The sequence below is a fragment of the Dermacentor albipictus genome, chromosome 3, assembly GCF_038994185.2.
Source record: "Dermacentor albipictus isolate Rhodes 1998 colony chromosome 3, USDA_Dalb.pri_finalv2, whole genome shotgun sequence".
Taxonomy (NCBI): Eukaryota; Metazoa; Arthropoda; class Arachnida; order Ixodida; family Ixodidae; genus Dermacentor; species Dermacentor albipictus.
In genome coordinates, this window is record NC_091823.1 from 100379198 (window position 1) to 100398632 (window position 19435).

Below are 19435 nucleotides of genomic sequence, written 5' to 3' on the forward strand. Positions count from 1 at the left end.
GACGCTGCTGCTGATGTGGTCTTGCTAGCGCGCGCCGCTGGGTTTCTTGCAATACCACCAGATGGCGCTCGTCTCCACGCATCCCGGCGTATGGCCGGGATGCGTGGAGTTGGCATTCAAAGAAAACAGGGGACAGTATCAATACAGGGCCAGGAAATACCTCGCGTAAAAGAATATAAATACCTTGATATGTGGATAAACAAAGGCAATAAATATTTGGAAACACAGGAAAAAATATTAACAGTGAAGGGAAGGAGAAATGCAGCCATAATGAAGCACAGAGCTATATGGCGATACAATAGGTACGAGGTGCTCTAGGGTATGTGTAAAGGTGTAATGGTTCCAGGACTTACGCTAGAAAATGCGGTTGTTTGCTTGAAATCAGGGGTACAATCAAGCCTCGATAGCAACCAAAGGTAAGTGGGACGCCTCGCATTGGGCGCTCACGAGAAGACTACAAATGAATATGTGCAGGGTGATATGTGCTGGACGAGTTTTGAAGTGAGGAATAAGCTCACAGTAAAATTGATTATGAAGAACGACAGAGGAATATGGAAGAAAGTAAATGGGCTGGTAGAGTTTTCAAGTATTTGTATAGAAAGAAACATCCATTAACAGTGGAGAAAAAGAACTAGGAAGGTTACCAGCAAGTATGCGGCCTTTATGGTGAGCAACACAGCAACAAAGAACGTCAAGTGGAAAGTCAGACAGGCTCAGATAATCTAATGGGTAGCCGCAATGGAAAAGAAACCTGGCATGAGGGACTACTTAAGAGAAAAAAACGAAATCAGGAAAGAAACAATTTATGATAACTCAAAGGGAAGCTCATTACTTTTCGAAGCGAGATCAGGAAGCCTTAGAACACGGACTTATAAAGCGAGGTATAAGGAAGATGCATGTGCTTGCTGCGGTAGAGCTAGGGAAACAAGGGAGCATGTTTTATTAGAATGTGAAGATATCTTCTCAGCGGTCGATTTAGGAACCGCTGGCCTCCTTGAAGCCCTTGGGTTCAGCGATAGCAGGGGAAAAGTAAATATGTCCGCAGTAGAGATTTCCATATCGCGATATAATGGCTGTCGCTGACAATCTGTCCCGTGCTGCATGTTGCAAACGGAGCTATGCCTGGCGCCGCTGCCTCGCCAATCGGGAGATCGCGAGAGGCAGCGCGTGGGTGACGCGCGGCCGCGATTCACAGCAGCCGCCGCAGACAGACCTCCGCTCATGCAGCGCTTTGTTTCGATACAGACGACGCGCGCTACTATGGCGCCATCTCGTGGTCCTCGTCCCCGCAAACCCTTCTTGTGCGACGCTACGCTTCTCACGCTTTTGCCGTACCAACACCTCCTCTAGACAGCTTTTCAGACATGCACCAAAAATTCTGACGTCACGCCCGACAGCGCAGCTCCAGCAGCAACATCACTCTGCTTGCTTTCAATGCGGTCTGACACACTTGGGTTCGCTGCTGCCGCTGAAAATGTGATGTCTTCCTTGTGTGTTGTTCTGCGTCCGTGCTGCTTCCGAGCATCTGCCATTGATATATCTTCACTTCGCTTGGCTGTTAAGGTTCGTTGCTGCCCTCTGAAAATCTCTTCCTTGTGTGTCGTGCTGCGTTTGTGTCGTCTACCGTGGATACTTATTCGCATCGTCATGTCTGACGGCACACACAATGCCGAACAAGTGTTGTATGCAACGCTGTTGTATGAATGTGTATGAGTGTTGTATGAGCAAGCGCTGGTATGCAACGGTAATTTCGATACTGTGAAAAAGATGCAAGTCTTTTCTTCCCCCAAAGATGAGGCCACGCGAACGAATTGGATGCGTGCCATCCCCCCGAAAGGATTTCACATCAACTGCTTATACTAAGGCAAAACATTTATATCAATTGTATTTACGCTGATATTTTTCCTATGCACGCATTTTTGTTTGTAGGTGAATGTAATTCCTGTTCGTGCAATCAGCAAATGATGCAAAGCGTTGTGATCTCATTGCATTCGTGACATCGCTATTTTTATTAGCGCTGTTTTCCTGTATGCAAGCGAATGTTTTTTTTTTTTTTATGAAACGCAGAATGTTATATGTGCAGGTATCGTGTAGCATTTAGCCTGTGTAGGCTTTGTGTAGTTATCTGCGTAGGTCTTGGTGTAGCTGTTGGCCATTTTGCTAGCAAACTGTGCGGCTAAGATACTTTTAAGCATCATTTACAAGCAGAGGATTGACATTGCACGTGTGTCAAAAAATAAGAGAGCATAAAAAATTAAAGCTATCTTTACTGAGAAATGAATATTGGAAATTCAGTGTCTTGCAAGGATAAATTGCATATTTCATGTATGGTATTTGTTGAATAAGAATCATAGTGAATTTGATGTACTTACTGCTTTTTCCTGTCTTGTTTGCTTGTTTTGTCTGTGTTGTGTGCTACTGACGGCAACTAAAAGCTGTGCTTATTTTGTATATATTTTAACTGTATATAGACTGTATTTCCTCTCTACTGTCGGAATGTATGCACTCTATGTGAACACTGCTATGCTGGGATATAGTGCTTAAGAACTGACAGCATTTTAATGTTACTCTGACAAAGTGATAACTGGATGTCAAGCATTAAATGGACTACTAACTGGCCAGAATGTGTTGCGAGACGTCGATGGAAATGAAATGACCATTATTTGTAGTGATAAAATCTAGCACGCTGTTCGGGATTTATGTAGGAAATATAATTTTAAATTGGCAAAGAAGGTCAGAAAAACCAGTAAGTGGCGAGACCCGGCGGTAAAATCTTGATACTTCGAAATGGTATCAAGAGATTACTGTACGTAAGTCAACTGCTTGTCATTAAGTACCGTACAATTAGCGCTTAAAGTTGCATTTAGCACATTATTAGACATTCGCGCTTTATTCTATGCGTATTACGAAGTAAAGAAAGTCAACGCCAACGAGCGGCGCTCGCGTCGTCCCACATTGATGGCAGCGCACATGATGTTGTACCATAGTTGTACGCGCGCTACGCGCGCGATTATAGCACCTGTTAGCAAGTACCCAGAGTGTTATGCTCTCCCTGTGATATAAGATGCCATCGACGAGTTGTGCCGTAAATGGGTGCGTTTTTTACCTTCGTGTCGGTGCCTATGTCACATTGCACAGACACTGAGCTCTCCGCCGACCGTCGGCACATTGTCGGCGTCGGTACAGTGTCACAGAGGCGCCGACACGAAGTAAAAAACGCTGTCGCCGACAGTCGGCAGACCGAAATCAATGTCGGGTCGGCCTAGTGTGAGTGAGCATTTACCAATTGGCGTTCTCCAGGCGCGCTGCTTGTGGTGGGGACGCGTTTTTACAATTGCTAGTAGGTACAGCGGCGCGGAATGCTAGTAGGAATGGCGGCCTGTCCGGAGCCAGTGATTCTTAGCACCTTCTGCTGCGTCGCAGGTCTGACCGCCGCCGTGGTCAGTTGCTGCGCAGCTGCTGGGGACTGAGGGCTGGGGTTTGATTGTTGTGTTCATATAGGAGGTTGTGGCCAAGTACTGCACCAGGGTGGCCAATCCTGCTCTGGTGAGGGAGTGCGTTACCGGTTCTGGTCACCGGGATCAGGCCGCACTCCAGGCCTGTTTGTGCAATTTTATCAACACTCGGATTTTTTTTTATCCGGTGGAAAATTGCCGGCACCGGGATTCGAACCACGGACCTCTTGCACGCGAGGCGGGTGTTCTACCTCTACGCCACCGCTGCATTCCAAGGCAAAGCAGAAGAGTGGGTTTAAAAATTAATCTGCAGAAAACTAAAGTAATGTTTAACAGTCTCGGAAGAGAACAGCAATATACAATAGGCAGCGAGGCACTGGAAGTAGTAAGGGAATACATCTACTTAGGGCAGGTATTGATGGCAGATCCGGATCATGAGCCAGAAATAATCAGAAGAATAAGAATGGGCTGGGGTGCGTTTGGCAGGCATTCTCAGATCATGAACAGCAGGTTGCCATTATCCCTCAAGAGGAAAGTGTATAATAGCTGCGTCTTACCAGTACTCACCTACGGGGCAGAAACCTGGAGGCTTACGAAAAGGGTTCTACTCAAATTGAGGACGACGCAACGAGCTATGGAAAGAAGAATGATAGGTGTAACGTTAAGGGATAAGAAAAGAGCAGATTGGGTGAGGGAACAAACGCGAGTTAATGACATCTTAGTTGAAATCAAGAAAAAGAAATGGGCATGGGCAGGACATGTAATGAGGAGGAAGGATAACCGATGGTCATTAAGGGTTACGGACTGGATCCCAAGGGAAGGGAATCGTAGCAGGGGGCGGCAGAAAGTTAGGTGGGCGGATGAGATAAAGAAGTTTGCAGGGACGGCATGGCCACAATTAGTACATGACCGGGGTTGTTGGAGAAGTATGGGAGAGGCCTTTGCCCTGCAGTGGGCGTAACCAGGCTGATGATGATGATGACAGCGGCGCGTGGCGCTTTTGACGGCGCTCGACGTTTCTGCGCAGGCGCGAGTAAGAGCGGGCGCGAGTGAGAAAATCTGGGGGCTTTTGCTCCTTGAATATATGACTCAGCCTAGGCACTATGGAGGAGGTTTCTTAGACCGCGTTGTATTCATTTGTCCCCTAAACATGCCGGTATGGCATTGCGGAGTGCGGTCGAGTTGGTTTATACGCTCCGCCGATGGCTGCCCGCGCGGTGAGGCAGTGGGCGCGGACGCCGTTTGGTGATCGCTGTGTCTGAAGGGACAATGTTCTAACTGGTGTTGTATAAGTCGCGGGTCGCTTTTTTTGGTCGCGACGATAGATCGGATTTTTCACAAGCACTGCTCTAGGAGGGCACATGCAACCGGCATACGGAGGCCTCAGGAGAGCACCTGAGGTTAAATTAAAGCAGGCGGCGCAGGATCTCCGGGGCACACAAGCGGTAGCGGGGGGATCAAAGCTGGAAGCAGGGCGGCCCGTGGGTTGGGGCCGCAGAGGCCGAAGCGTGCCGGGAGGTGTCCGATCTTATACTCCCCTGGCACGCGCAGGCCTCTGCGAGCCCCAACCCACGGACCAGTCCGGCTTCTATAGCTTTGATGTTCCCGTTGCCGCTTTGGTGTCCTGGAGGCGCCGCCAATAATGCGAAATAATGACACGTTGTTTTCATTAGTAAAAGCATGATCGAATAAATATAATTGTGTCGAGCCGCCAACAAGTGATGCTAAGTTCAGCACTACCGCGCCCCGCGACTTCTGCTTGCGAGCCTAGGGACAAACGCATACAACGCGCGCCAAGAAACTCCTCCGTATAGTACCTAGGCAGAGTCGTATTTTCAAGGAGCAAAACTCCACATATTTCCTCTCTCGCACCCGCTCTTACTCGCTCATGCGCGCAAACGTCCGTCGTCTCTGCAATTGCCACGCCCCGCTGTACCTACTACCAATTGGAAATACGCCTCTGGGATCGGCCCACATATGGGGAGTTTTTTGCTTACCACGCCAACGACACGAAAATTTCCTTGGACGGTAGAGATATACAGCTTCGCTGTAAAAACCACACTAGACCGTACGTGAAATGTGCGACGGGCGTTATTGGGGGCGAGGACTTACGGAGTCGCCATATGTCGGAAGCGCCTCCCTTGCGTAGTATGAGGGATCACGTGGCGCGCTCCTCATAGGTCTCGCTTACAGCGCTCAATAAAAACAACAGGCGGCAGCCCTCCTGGACATTTATGTAAGTACTCTCAAAACGAGGAAAGTTTTTGACTGTCGCTATAATAATCTTGGGCAAACTGAAAGCACAGAATCGTTTACAGACGCTATCTCTATTGATTACGTAGAGTGAACGCCACTGCGCGCGATCGCCGCGATGGAGTCTCCCGAACTGGCTTCTTGCGTGAAAGGTAGGCAAACGTTGAGAGTAAACTATGTGAAATATGCTCTCATAGTGGGTTGTCTGTATAACCAAATGGAGCATAACAGAATGAAGCCTCAATGCGGCGACCGACAGCGCGTCTGCATGCATGTCCGCGCACTATGTTTTGCTTTCGCTGTGAGCGCATTTTCGCATCGTGCAGTGAGCTTTCGCAGCATATGGGCATTCGACAGCACACTAGCAACCATTGTTGCGTGGACGCTATGAGAAATGTTCAAAAATAATTTCGTTATAGAGACTTCGACGCCTAGCTACGGCGACTGTGATGTGCCGTCGCGACGACTCAATCTTCTTTTTTTTTTGGTCCAAATTCTTGTGTTTAAATATTATTTCTCAAGTTGCGTCGCACTATGTTTACCGGTCTTCTCAGCGTGCGATTTCCTCCTGCTTCGTTTTCGTAATCCAGTGCATTAATTAATAACACAGACATGACCATATGCAATGCCATTTTTTTTTAATGTGCATCTTACCGCTCCCTTTCCGTTCAAGTGAACTTGCCGGTACCTAGCATCAACAAGTTCGTAGACCAAACCGTCATGACAGCCGGACAGCGGGCGCGGGCGAGCGTCTGAGTGCGCGTTTTCTGCTACTCACCGAACATCGCAGTCCCGGCGCCGTAGCAGATATCTTCCTCGCGTCTGTGCTTGCTGCATACCCGAGTTGTAGCCGATAGCTGTCAATTTCGCGAGCCAAGCTTCACGCAGCTCCTTGTCCTGGACCACGTGTGAATAAGGCTCACACCGACGTCCGTCACTGCGGCACCGAGCAGTAGCCTACCATGCTGCACGCCTCCAAAGGCAGCCACTACCTATTATAGTACTTTCAGATGTTGTCAAGCAGACACTCAAGGCGGTAAAGCCTGACTACTTAATCAGAAACGCAGCGCAGCTGGGACTTTAAACTTTCGTTTTCAGTTCGCTTCGGCGCTTCCGAAGCAGCCGCTGTGTCCACGTGACCCCTTGTGCCACGTCACGCCGACGGTGGCGCCAGCTTTTCCAGTGGTGGAGCTCGCCCCCAATATACGACATACCGCTGAAACGCTGAAATGTGGGAAGTCCACATGGGACAAACGGGGAGATGTGTCAATGACCGAGCCCGGGAGCATGAATTACCTATAATCAAGAAAGGTAACGCGCATTTACCTGCACATTGCATGGTTTGCTTGGAAGGCAATTGCCAGCAATTGAAGGCAATTGCCAATTGCTAAGGAAGATTAAGATACTTGGCAGGAGTGGTGATACGTTAGCAAGAGAACTTTTGGAGGCATATCACGTAAGAGAGGCACGAGTTGTATTAGTGATACGTCTGTTTTTTTTTCTGTTTGGCAACGAGATGATGCTGTTCAATAACGTCACTGTAATCGCCCTAGACAACACTGATGTACGCATGCGCATTTATTGATTCTCCCTGCTCTGCTGCAACAATAAGATCAGTTGAAGTTCAGCGCACGACCTGCCGTTTCTTAAAGGGAAGCTGAAAGGTTTTCCAGAAAAAATGAGTGAACATCTGTACATAATGGTTTTCAACCCTCCGAATTCGAATATCGTATCCAAATTGAGCGAAAGAAAGCGCAAATATATTTTATTTTGACGAAAAGTGCAGCAGCGGACACGCCCAGCTCGTGCGTCTCGTTTCCGCCTGTGACGTCAACTCTGCGTCGTGACGTCAACTCTGCCGCTGCCGACCGCTGCCGCTACACATGAAGCGCGGTGCCAGGTAGTTTGGTGCTGTTTTCTGAGACGGTAATGGAAAATTTAGAGAGACTGCGTCTTTCTGAGGAGTTCGGCGTTACTCCCTACATGTACGAGCCGATTGCGAAGAGCCGGCCTCTCGAAGAAGCAAACGATGCTGGTGCGAGCAGTGCTTTAGACGCGAACGAAAGCAAAGCCTTGTGATCTCCTCGTGTTGGAAATGCTCTTTAGTGAGTGTGTTTTTTCCAAAGCGATCTAGTGATCTCGGCGATCTTTCGGTGATCTAGTGAGCTAGTTTCCGGTCAAACAACTGTAGTGTTGTGTTTCTGCATGCCTCCTCGTGGAACGTAAGCGGGGATGCGATCGTCGGCATTTGTGCGCTGTCCAAAGCTGTCGGCAATCTACAAAGACGGTTTAAACGCGCGAAAAGCTTCCCGGTTCATGCGGTACGTGTAGCGACCTTCATCTGTTGACTACCACTCACGTTGACTACCACTCACGTTGATTACCACTCACGTTGACTACCACGCACGTTGACTACCACTCTACATACACGCAGACGCACCAACAAAGGAATGCAGGGTCGATCGAAGCAGATACACGATGGCACGCACGCAGAAACAAGCGCGGTCAGGCACGGTCGCGGACGCTGCGAAGGAACGAAGCAGAGTTGACGTCACAACACCGCGGTTTCCGGTCTCCGCTCCGCTCGCTCACTCAAAGGGGGGCGGAGCTACAGCGCAATTTCAACCGACGATTACGTCGCTCCTAATTGAAAAAAAAAAACCCAAATTTTACCGACATGGTTTATAAGGTTCCCGCATCCGTATATGAGCGTCTTATTGAATTCGACAGACTCTTCAGCTTCCCTTTAATCCCCCTCCGAAGTCCTTATTTTTCTTTTGGCGCAACAATGTATTCATTAGATATAACTTATTTCTTGACTTGCTGGGAGCGATTTGATCACAAAATTTTGATGCTAGTGCAGCATAATCGTGAGCGGCATTATTATTTCTCGAGCGTCGCAGGCATGGAGGAAGTAAACTCAGGAGAGGCCCTGACGTCACTCTTTGTGAAGCTAAAGTGAAGCCGGAAGTTGGCGTTGCTCATGACGTTGCTCCGCCTTTCGGGCCAGCTCTCCTCTCTTGTTTACGTTTCTCGCGAAACCACGCTGCGCTGCGCGCAACCGAGGTGCTCGGACGCGCGCGCTTCGCAGCAGTACTAAACAAAATCATGTAATCGCGATGTCCCAATGCATTACCGTTGCCGAAGTCATGTTGAAAGAAGTTCATAATGAACTTCGCAAATTGGGCCGTGGGTCGAATCGGCTGCTTTTACCGGCTTTTATGAAAATAAACATGCTTTATCAGGCCAACCAAATGAGCTATTCATCAACCGCAGGTACCGGTGTCAGGATTGGGGGCTCAATCCCATCGTCCGTGGTCCTTTGCCAAGATTGGAGTACGGCATGAATTCGGAGGTAGCTGGCCCATGCCGTCGTCCAACTTATTTACGCTGAGATCGTTGATGAAGTGAAGAACTGCTTCTCATCGAGAACGAGGAAAAGGGTTTATTTACAGAAATTAAATCAGTCTAACATGACTGCTTGAGAAAAAGAGTAACAGTCCAACATGACTGCATGAGAGAAGTGACTCAGTCTAACATGACTGCTCAAGAGAAGTGTTCAGCATTCGCACAACCACAGTTTTTATACACTCGATCCGCCGGTCCTACAACGCGGCGACTGTTCGTTTACTCATCACCACCTCGCCGCTGCTCTGCTGATCAGTTTACAGACACAAAGGCACACACATTCCGAAGCCCAAGCGACGGCGTTGAAGGGGGTGCCGTTCCGGAAAGTATCGACGCCGCTCGAGGGTCGCTCGTTGTTTTGCGTCTGCCGAAACGTGAGAAGCGCAAAAATACGTCGTTCCCGCGGCAGCTTGTCCAGGCGTGTCGAATCAGCTCCGCGTTGGGGAACTCTGGAATCATTGTCCACACACCGAACTAGTTCCGTCACAATGTCGAAGGGGCTGGAGGAAGGCGGCGGATTCCAACGCAAAGGCCGCTTCTTTGAACGCCTCCCAGCTGCAGCGACGGAGAGGGAGAGGTGCGCGTCTTGCACCCCTTGTCGTAATCGGGTGGCAAGGTGGCAATCTTGCTTCGAAGCTCGCCATTCTTGACAGCGCCTCCATGGGCCGGAAAGTCTCGACTGTCTAGCGCTGACAACCGCTAGGCAGGAAGAGAACGGCTGCTGGTCAGGGGGGAATTGATGTCTTGGCTCGCAGCGACCACTTGTGCATTGATGTCACCGCCCCAAAACATCCAACAAGGACAGGCAACTGCAAAATGAACCCCACAACACGGCTCTGCGCCGAGATGACGTGCATTGGCTCTCACTTTAGACTCGCTAGGCTTCAAAAAAAAACAACAACATAAGTGCAGAAGCAAACAAAAAATGCTGCATTTCGCTATGCCAATTTCTGAAGCAAATTCCTGCTGACACATTCAGCAATCAAGGAGGGAATCCTGCCAAATGAGAGGGGATCTTCTTCACTTAATAAAATTAACACTAGTAACCCTAAAATTTAGGCGGGACCCCCAAACGCAGAATTCAAATTAGCCTGCTCAAACCATCCGCATTGCTATGCAACTTTCCCTTCTTATATCTAACGGAGAAGTTGTACTCTTGGAGAGTGAGGCTCCATCGGAGCAAGCGGCCGTTTTTGTGTGACATTTGATTGAGCCACGTCAGAGGACAGTGGTCGGTCTCGAAGATGAACTTCGCTCCGTACAAGTAACACGACAACTTCTGGGCGGCCCAAACCAAACAAGCGCATTCCTTCTCTGAAGCGCTGTAGGCTTCCTCTCTTACATTTAGTTTACGGCTGGCGTAGAGGATAGGATGCTCCTCGTTATCGTCGCCGACCTGACTAAGTACCACGCCCATACCTCTGTCGCTTGCGTCGCATTGAACTATGAATTCCTTTGTGTAGTCTGGCGCGCGAAGCACAGGGCGAGAAACCAATAGCGTTTTCAAACTTTGAAAAGCGTTCTCTTTGTCCTTATCCCAGTGTACGTTACTAGGTGCTCCCTTTCGGAGGGCGTCTGTTAATGGACTTGCCAATTGCGAGTAATTCGGAATGTACCATTGATAGTACCCCACAAGTCCCAAAAATGAACGAAGGTCCGTTTTCGTGCGCGGCTGAGAAAAATCTCCAATCGTCGCTATTTTCAGCTCAGCCGGCCGTCTCATGCCCTGACCGACAACATGGCCCAGATAAGTAACCTGCGAACAACCAAACCTACACTTTTCCGCTTTCATCGTTAAGCCGGCTTTCCTCAACCGTGAGAACACGTTTGAGGTGCGATACGTGTTGTTCCCAGCTGTCCGAAAAAATGGCCACATCATCAAGATAAGGTAAGGCGAACTCCTGCAAGTCCTTTAGGACAATATCCATTAACTTAGAGAAGCTAAACGGCGCGTTCTTCAGCCCGAAGCTGAGTGCGAGAGGGCGAAAAGTGCCTACAGGCGAGATGAATGCGGCATAGCGGCTGGCACTTTCTGAAAGGGGAACTTGCCAGTACCCCCGCACGAGATCTATAGTTGAAATGTATTTAGCAGCGCTAACTCTTTCAATTCGTTCCTCAATGTTGGGTATCGGGTACAGCTGATCCCTAGTGATCGCATTTAACTTCCTGTAGTCAACACACGGACGAGGGTCCTTGTTAGGGGTTTCTACGAGTATTAGCGGTGACGTGTAGTCACTCTCAGCGGGCTCAATATCTCCTAACTCTAGCATGCGCTGTATCTCTGCCTCCATAATCTCTCTCTGTCTTGGAGACACCCTGTAAGGTTTTGATCTTACTGGTTCGGCAGAGGTCAGCTCAATTTCATGCGTTATCAGTTCGGTTCTACCCGGCCGATCGCTAAATCTGTCTATATATTCCCCTAGCACCCCTTTTAGCTCATCTAGCTGCTCGGGTCTTAGAGCATGCGAGCTTACCGAGTGTTCTACTACTTCTTCTAGGCCGATTTCAGAGTTGGAGGTTGCCCTATACTCCTTAAACTTGGTACCAATGCCATCCGGCTCTTTGACGGTATAGTTAACGACTCCGCTCCGCTCTACATACGGCTTCATCAAATTACAGTGATATATCCTCACTTCCTTCCTGCGACCGGGCATTCTCAAAGCATAGTTGGTATCTGAAAGTTTGTGCAACACTTTAACGGGCCCGTCCCAGTGAACTTCAAGCTTGTTCTTTCTTGAAGGTTTGAGGATCATTACCTGGTCTCCGGCGTTAAACGTACGAAGCCTCGCATTCTTGTCGTAATAGAATTTGGCGTTCTTTTGAGCTAGTGCCATGTTCTTTCCGACTAGTTCTTGGGTTGCGCTTTGCCGTTCCAGTAAATTTAGCACGTATTCAACCACGGTTGGACTCTCCCCTCTTTCGTCCCACATTTCTCTTAACATTCTCAGTGGAGAACGGAGTGTCCTCCCATACACTAGTTCTGCTGGTGAGAACCCTGTCGCTTCATGTGGAACCGTTCGCAAAGCAAACAAAGTTGCCGGCAGACAGTTCTCCCAGTCCTCCTTGTGCTCGTAACAGAGCGCACGCAAAACTCGTTTAAGCACCGAATGCCACCTCTCTACACTGTTTGACTGAGGGTGATAGACAGAACTGTGTATTAACTTTACCCCGCACTTTTGCAAGAATGCAGAAGTCAGTGCGCTCGTGAATACCGACCCTTGATCTGCCTGAATTTCGGCTGGAAACCCAACTCGTGCAAACACTGTCAAAAGCGCGTCTACTACTTCGGTGGAGCTGAGCTCTTTCAAAGGGATTGCTTCTGGAAACTTGGTAGCCGGACACAGCATGGTAAACAAGTACCTGTAGCCTGATTTTGTTTTTGGAAGAGGCCCTACCGTGTCTATTACAAGCCGTCTGAAAGGCTCTGTTATTAAGGGCACTACCTTCAGTGGAGCTTTCCAAGTCTCTCCTGGTTTACCAGAACGCTGGCAGGCGTCGCATGATCTTACAAAGTTTTCTACATCTTTGAAACAGCCAGGCCAGTAGTATTCCATAAGCAATCTTTCCTTTGATTTGTTTATGCCTAGGTGGCCGGACCACCCATTTCCATGACAAAGACTCAAAAGGTCCTCCCTATACTTAGTAGGTATGACTAACTGATCTAAAATCTTACCCTTTCGATCTCTGTAATGCCGATACAACAATCCTCCTCTCTCATGTATCGTTACGTTGCGCCTAGCAATGCCTTCTTTAGCTGTGTCACGTAATTTAGCTAAGCTCTCATCATTCTTTTGCTCAGCTGCCAGTGACTCTCTATCCACGCGTAAGAGTTGATCGAAGTTCTTTGAGGCCGGTGATAATAACGACCCTGTCTCGCTTGTGAGCGCGTCTGCTTGCTCTTCCTGCAGGCTAGAACTCTGACACTCTAGTGCTACGCTCTCATTGAGCTGGTCAGCTGGCAGGCTCTCCTCAACTGTTCTTTTGTCCCTCGGGCCTAGCTCGGATTCGGGTATTGAAGTTATGCCCTTTTCTGCTTCCGCTGGAGGAGCTTGAGCATTTTCAGCCGAAAGCGCCGCGATCTTACGAGCTTGGCCTCGGGTCAATGCCTGTACTATGCCCTCTCCCAGTTTGAGCCCTCTGTCACGCAGTAACTGATTCGAACGATTCGAAAAGATGTAGGGATACTGCAGTGACAAAAATTTGGAAACTGCAGCCTCAGTCTCTAGCTCCCCGAATGGTCCACTGATTTTGACTTTGGCCATGGGCAGACACACGCTGTGTTCTTCTACAACCTGTTTTATCCATGCTACTTCTCCGGTGAAGTCATCTACCATCACGTAAGACGGATGGACAATGTCCAGCGTGGCGGCACTGTCTCTTAGCACTCGGCATGGTTTTCCATTAACTTGCAGGTCGTGGAGATATGGACTTAAAAGTTCCATATTCTCATCTTTTTCCTCCACGTAGGAAAAAACTACGCTAGACTTCTCGCAGTTTACAGCTATATGTCCCAGTTTGTGGCATTTGTAACAGCGAATTGGTCTAAAAGATTTGAATTTTCTTTTCGGTTCTTTTGGTGCGATTTCTCCGTTAAGTTTCTCCTCGCTCTTTTCTGCGGGCTTTTCCGCCATGTCTACAGGCTCGGATCGTCTAGTTTGCGCACCTCTTTTGAACGGAAATGGTTTCCGCGGTCCATTTCGACCGTCCCAGTTTCCCTCCTCGGCGTTCAACTTTCTACGGGTTGCGTACTCTTCGGCTAATTCAGCCGCCCTTTCTACAGTGTTTACATTACCTCTGTCTTGCACCCACAGTTTCACAGCTTGGGGGATGGTTTTGTAAAACTGCTCTAGACACATGCATTCAATGATCATGTCTCTGCTGTCGTACGCTTCCGCGCTTTTAAGCCACTCGACTAGGTTGGCCTTTAAGCTATATGCAAACTCCGGATAGCCCTCGCTATCTTTCTTGCCTGTGCTCCTAAACCTTTGCCGAAAAGCTTCGGCTGAAAGGCGGTATTTCTTCAGGAGACTAGCCTTAACTTTTGCATAATCATATGCATCCTGCACACTTAGTCTGGCGATTACTTCCGCCGCCTCACACGGCAACATAGACAGCAACCGCTGTGGCCATGTACTCGGGCCGAAGTTCATCTTTTCGCAAGTCCTTTCAAAATTGCTTAGGAACAAGCCTATGTCGGTCCCGACCTCAAATGGCTTTAATAGCCTGTCCATGCGGTACGATTCTGCCTCACTTGATCGTCCCAGAGCGCCTTCACTTCCTTGAGACATCTCCAAACGTTTGCTTTCAAGTTCCAGTTGCATTTTCCTTAACTCTCGATCTTTATCGCGTTCCTCTCTCTCTTGTTCTTTTCTCTCTCGTTCTTCTCTCTTTTTCAGAAGTTCAAACCCCATTTCAATTTCTTCCTCACTGGCCTTTTCGGAAATTAGCTCCAATAATTCCGATTTAAGCATTTCCTTGCGTACATCTAGGCCCAGTTCCTCACCAACAATCAACAACTCGTCTCTCAGCAGTGTCCTTAATTCCATGACTGCTGCTTTACTGCCTTGATTCTGCTCTCTAAATCTAGCTAGTAAAACACAACCTAGCTAACACACAACAATCTAGCTTCCTTACTGTTCTAAACAGAACAACCACAAAATGAAGCCTAGAGAGTCAAAGCAAAAACCAAGCACTCACCGCAGATACAGCACCATGTCGCAAAGTCCATCTCACCGCTGTCAGCCAGTTGTCAGGATTGGGGGCTCAATCCCATCGTCCGTGGTCCTTTGCCAAGATTGGAGTACGGCATGAATTCGGAGGTAGCTGGCCCATGCCGTCGTCCAACTTATTTACGCTGAGATCGTTGATGAAGTGAAGAACTGCTTCTCATCGAGAACGAGGAAAAGGGTTTATTTACAGAAATTAAATCAGTCTAACATGACTGCTTGAGAAAAAGAGTAACAGTCCAACATGACTGCATGAGAGAAGTGACTCAGTCTAACATGACTGCTCAAGAGAAGTGTTCAGCATTCGCACAACCACAGTTTTTATACACTCGATCCGCCGGTCCTACAACGCGGCGACTGTTCGTTTACTCATCACCACCTCGCCGCTGCTCTGCTGATCAGTTTACAGACACAAAGGCACACACATTCCGAAGCCCAAGCGACGGCGTTGAAGGGGGTGCCGTTCCGGAAAGTATCGACGCCGCTCGAGGGTCGCTCGTTGTTTTGCGTCTGCCGAAACGTGAGAAGCGCAAAAATACGTCGTTCCCGCGGCAGCTTGTCCAGGCGTGTCGAATCAGCTCCGCGTTGGGGAACTCTGGAATCATTGTCCACACACCGAACTAGTTCCGTCACAATGTCGAAGGGGCTGGAGGAAGGCGGCGGATTCCAACGCAAAGGCCGCTTCTTTGAACGCCTCCCAGCTGCAGCGACGGAGAGGGAGAGGTGCGCGTCTTGCACCCCTTGTCGTAATCGGGTGGCAAGGTGGCAATCTTGCTTCGAAGCTCGCCATTCTTGACACCGGCCGCTGCCCAGTTCTTGCGCGATTTTAAAAAAGGTCACGTTTATTGCTGCCTTCTACTTTTCTCTGCTTGGGCTTCCTGGGGCTCTCGGACGGTCTTGCGAGCTAGACGTCTGGTGATACGAAGAAAATGTACGCATACTCACTGCACTGCAAGAACGCACTGGAGACACGTACGACACGCCGACCCATTTGCGATCCACTTGGAGTTTATGAGCATAAACACATTCTCGCTTGAGGAATCGTCGTGCTTTATTGAACAAAGTTCAGGTGGCCGCGCATCACTGCGACAGCGCGCCGGCGAGGAGGCAATATGTCATTTCTGACTCCGTGTTTAGATTCATTGACTGCGGCCCGAGGTACCTTCTTGGCACCGTAAGTGAAGCATCACGTCACCAAAGTTTTGCGATAGCCGGCGCACGGTGCAGAACAGTACGCGCGTAGAAAGTACCGGCCTACGTGGGACTATCCATGGGACAGCCGTTTGATGTGTTCGCAGGCGTACGTACTGTGGAGCCTTGCTCACTCTTGCAGCGCATCCGATAATCTTCACTTCCCTGCACTTCTCGCGCGCACAGTTAAGATACGCCTGCCGTAGGGAGGACTCGTTCCTTAAGCCAAAGCAGCCGCTTCTTTCCCATCTTCCAGGATGAAGCGTCGGCTGGCAGGCGCACGGTGCCGAGGGCAGCAAAATGCACATATTCTGCGTAACGCTCTGTCAGCACGTGTATTGAGGTTTACAGCTGTGCAGGTGTGCATGAACCTCGAACGCGCTCTGTTTAAAAGACTTCGTGCTGCCACGAGTACTGCGAGGAACAAGCAACAGTTAAGCAACATGTGTTTCAATATGCACAAAAGCAACTTGCTACCGAACACGGAACTATGCATTCATAAAGCACGTCTACGTGCCGGCAAATTCACCATATGCGCTGTCAAAAGCAGGAATCACTGACCTGCAAAGCGTTCATTGTACAGATTCTGAAACGCACCGGTTTCAGCCTGCGATGGCACGTTAACATGATTCCGCCATAGAGGGCAATATTTCCTGCGGATATTCCTTCACCCGTTGCCATATGGCCGTGGCGCGGTACATTCCCAGGTGAAAATGTTTTTACTTCCGGCTGGATTATGGAACTGGAAATTTCACCCAGCTGGATACTTTTCTAGCTGGGAAGGCAGCTGGAAAAAATCCAGCTGGGTGAAATTTCCGGTTCCATAATCCAGCTGGAATATGTCCCAACTGGAAGGTCTTCCAGCTGGATCCAGCTGCAAGAAATGCCAGGTGTAATTCAGCTGGAAGAGGTTCCAGCTAGAATCTCCAGCCCGGACTGTGGGTCTACAGACCCACAGACCGGGCTGGAACACAGCACCGGTCGCCATGGTGTTGAGCCATGGCGACAACACCATGGTGTTGAGCCATGCCCAGGTGAAATCCCAGGGTGTAAGCTCGCATCAAGCAGGATACAAACTGGCCAGAACTCGCATGCATCTTAGCTTGCTGTCGGAAGTCACAGTTATTTCCTAATGTGACTGGCCGCAAGACCGACTGGTCCTGTGAAAATACATGCAGCCAAAACAGCACGGTGCTGAAACTTGCAACCATTTATTTGAACACTTGCAGCAAGGATTGCGGAATCATATCTTGCATCTCCCTCAAGATGTGGAATACACTTGCACTTCTCCTTGTACCCCATCTGAAAAAAATATTTAGACGTAGTGAGTGAACTTTAAAACAATCATCACTTTAATCCACTCCGTTCTAGTAAACAGTGACCTTTACCAAAATCACGTGGATTGTATCAACAGCCTTTGGACAGTACCACAGTTTACCTTCATCACAGCCCCTTCTACAGTTTATGTGGTGCAAGGCCTCAACCTGAGCTCTCAAGAGGCTCTCAACTTGAGCTGCAGAAGCTATGCAATGATTGTTAAATTGTTTAGTGCCATTGACTGTGGCTTTAGTGCAAATAGAATTCAAATGAGCTCATTTGTATTTTGAACTAGGCGTGTGATTTAACTCATCAGCCTCCCAAGAAGCAGTTCTCTGCTGAATAACACAGGAGCTTGAGGGCCAATCTTTTTATGTTATTGTTGTTTTGCACCAATTCAAATGCCTGCCATTCGAGGCAACGTGTTTGCGAGCACGCACTTGCAGTGAAAGCACGCCATAAATGTGCTTCTATTGCGTTGGGCAGATTGACATATACGCACTAGTATTTAATAGACGTACGTATGTGCAACATTGGGCACAAACACTGCACGGCAATATATTCAAGTGGGCTAATGGAGGCAAAAGGGGCTTACGCAAACTGGCAAGCACTTCACATATGCTGCGTGATAATTTTAAGTTTTATGCAATTTTTAACAAATCGCCTGTTGAAGATACTGTAATTCTAGTCCTTGAGCTGGATCCTTCAGAGGAGGAGATTACTTGCACGAAAAATTGGAACACATATTGAACTAATTTTTAAAAATTCAATAATGAACTTCCTAATTTATTACATTACGGCACATATCACAATCTACGAATTGTAGCCATTGAGATTGCCAGGCGTATTCACTTGGACTTACTTTCCAGAATGACACCAGTTAGAAATATGTGTCATCAAACTCGCCGTAAAAGTGCACTGTTGGTCTACTTACTTTTTTAACAAAACGCTCTTTTATGTATTGGAGCACAAAAGTAACTGGAACGCCCATTTATTCGTCGCAAACTTTAGAAAATAATATATAGAAACTGATGTAATTCTGGAAATTCATTTAAAGTGGATCCATCTTGAAAACTCACAGGCTACAATTCGTAACATTGCAATATGTGCAGCAAGGTAATAAGTTAATTTGTCAATTTTTGCTAATTACTTGAAGATGTCTTTGGATTTCGCATGCTAATAATGTCCACCTCTTCGAATAATTCCGCTCAGCGACAAGAATTATGATATCTGCCACAGGCCATTTCTACCAAATTCCGCAAAACATAAAAATGATCAACCGGTATACGAACATCACGTACAGCAGGGACCTATGATATCATGATCAAGCGTGCCAACATTCAGGATAAAAATAAACATTAACTTACGCTCAAAACATAAGCAAGTTAAATAATTACCTCCAAATTGTAGAATCAGGGCTGGAGAAAACGGTGCTCTTCGATCCGCACTGGTGAATCACAACACCACAAAGTACAGCAATAACAACCGTTGATACCCGCTTGCCTGTACTTGTAACACCGTCCAGAGAAGAAAACTGTCCAAAAAATAATTACTTCATGCGCAAGATCATGCAGGTTCCTCACAAAAACTTGATCACACGCACACCTAGGAGAGACTCTCGTTGTCTCGCAAAATTGCCTCGCCGTGACAGTTTCCGCCATGTGCTGTACGAAACTAGGGCCCCTGTGGCGTCGTCACATTTTTTATATTCGGCCTGCATTTGTAATGCTCCAGTTTGCTGTGAATAAAAACCCGAGCTTTTCTGAGAAATACTGATATTGCAATAACACGCTATTATTTTATTACTAGTGTCAAAAGAGCAGATCAAGACACAATACGAGACTAAAGCTCCTAAGTATTCAACAAATATGGCGGCGATTGTAGCGGCGTCGTGCAGGCAGGAAAAAATAGGAGCAGCGGTCATTGCAGCCTGAACTGCTGAAGGTGCCATATCTTAAGGCTCTTTTTGGTTAGGGAAGGAATTGCTATGCTGTGAACACTAGCCGTTTGCGCAACGGCTCATCATGACCAATCGGGCAAGCTCCTCGCTAGACGACGTCGACAATGTAGCAAGATAGTGTCGAC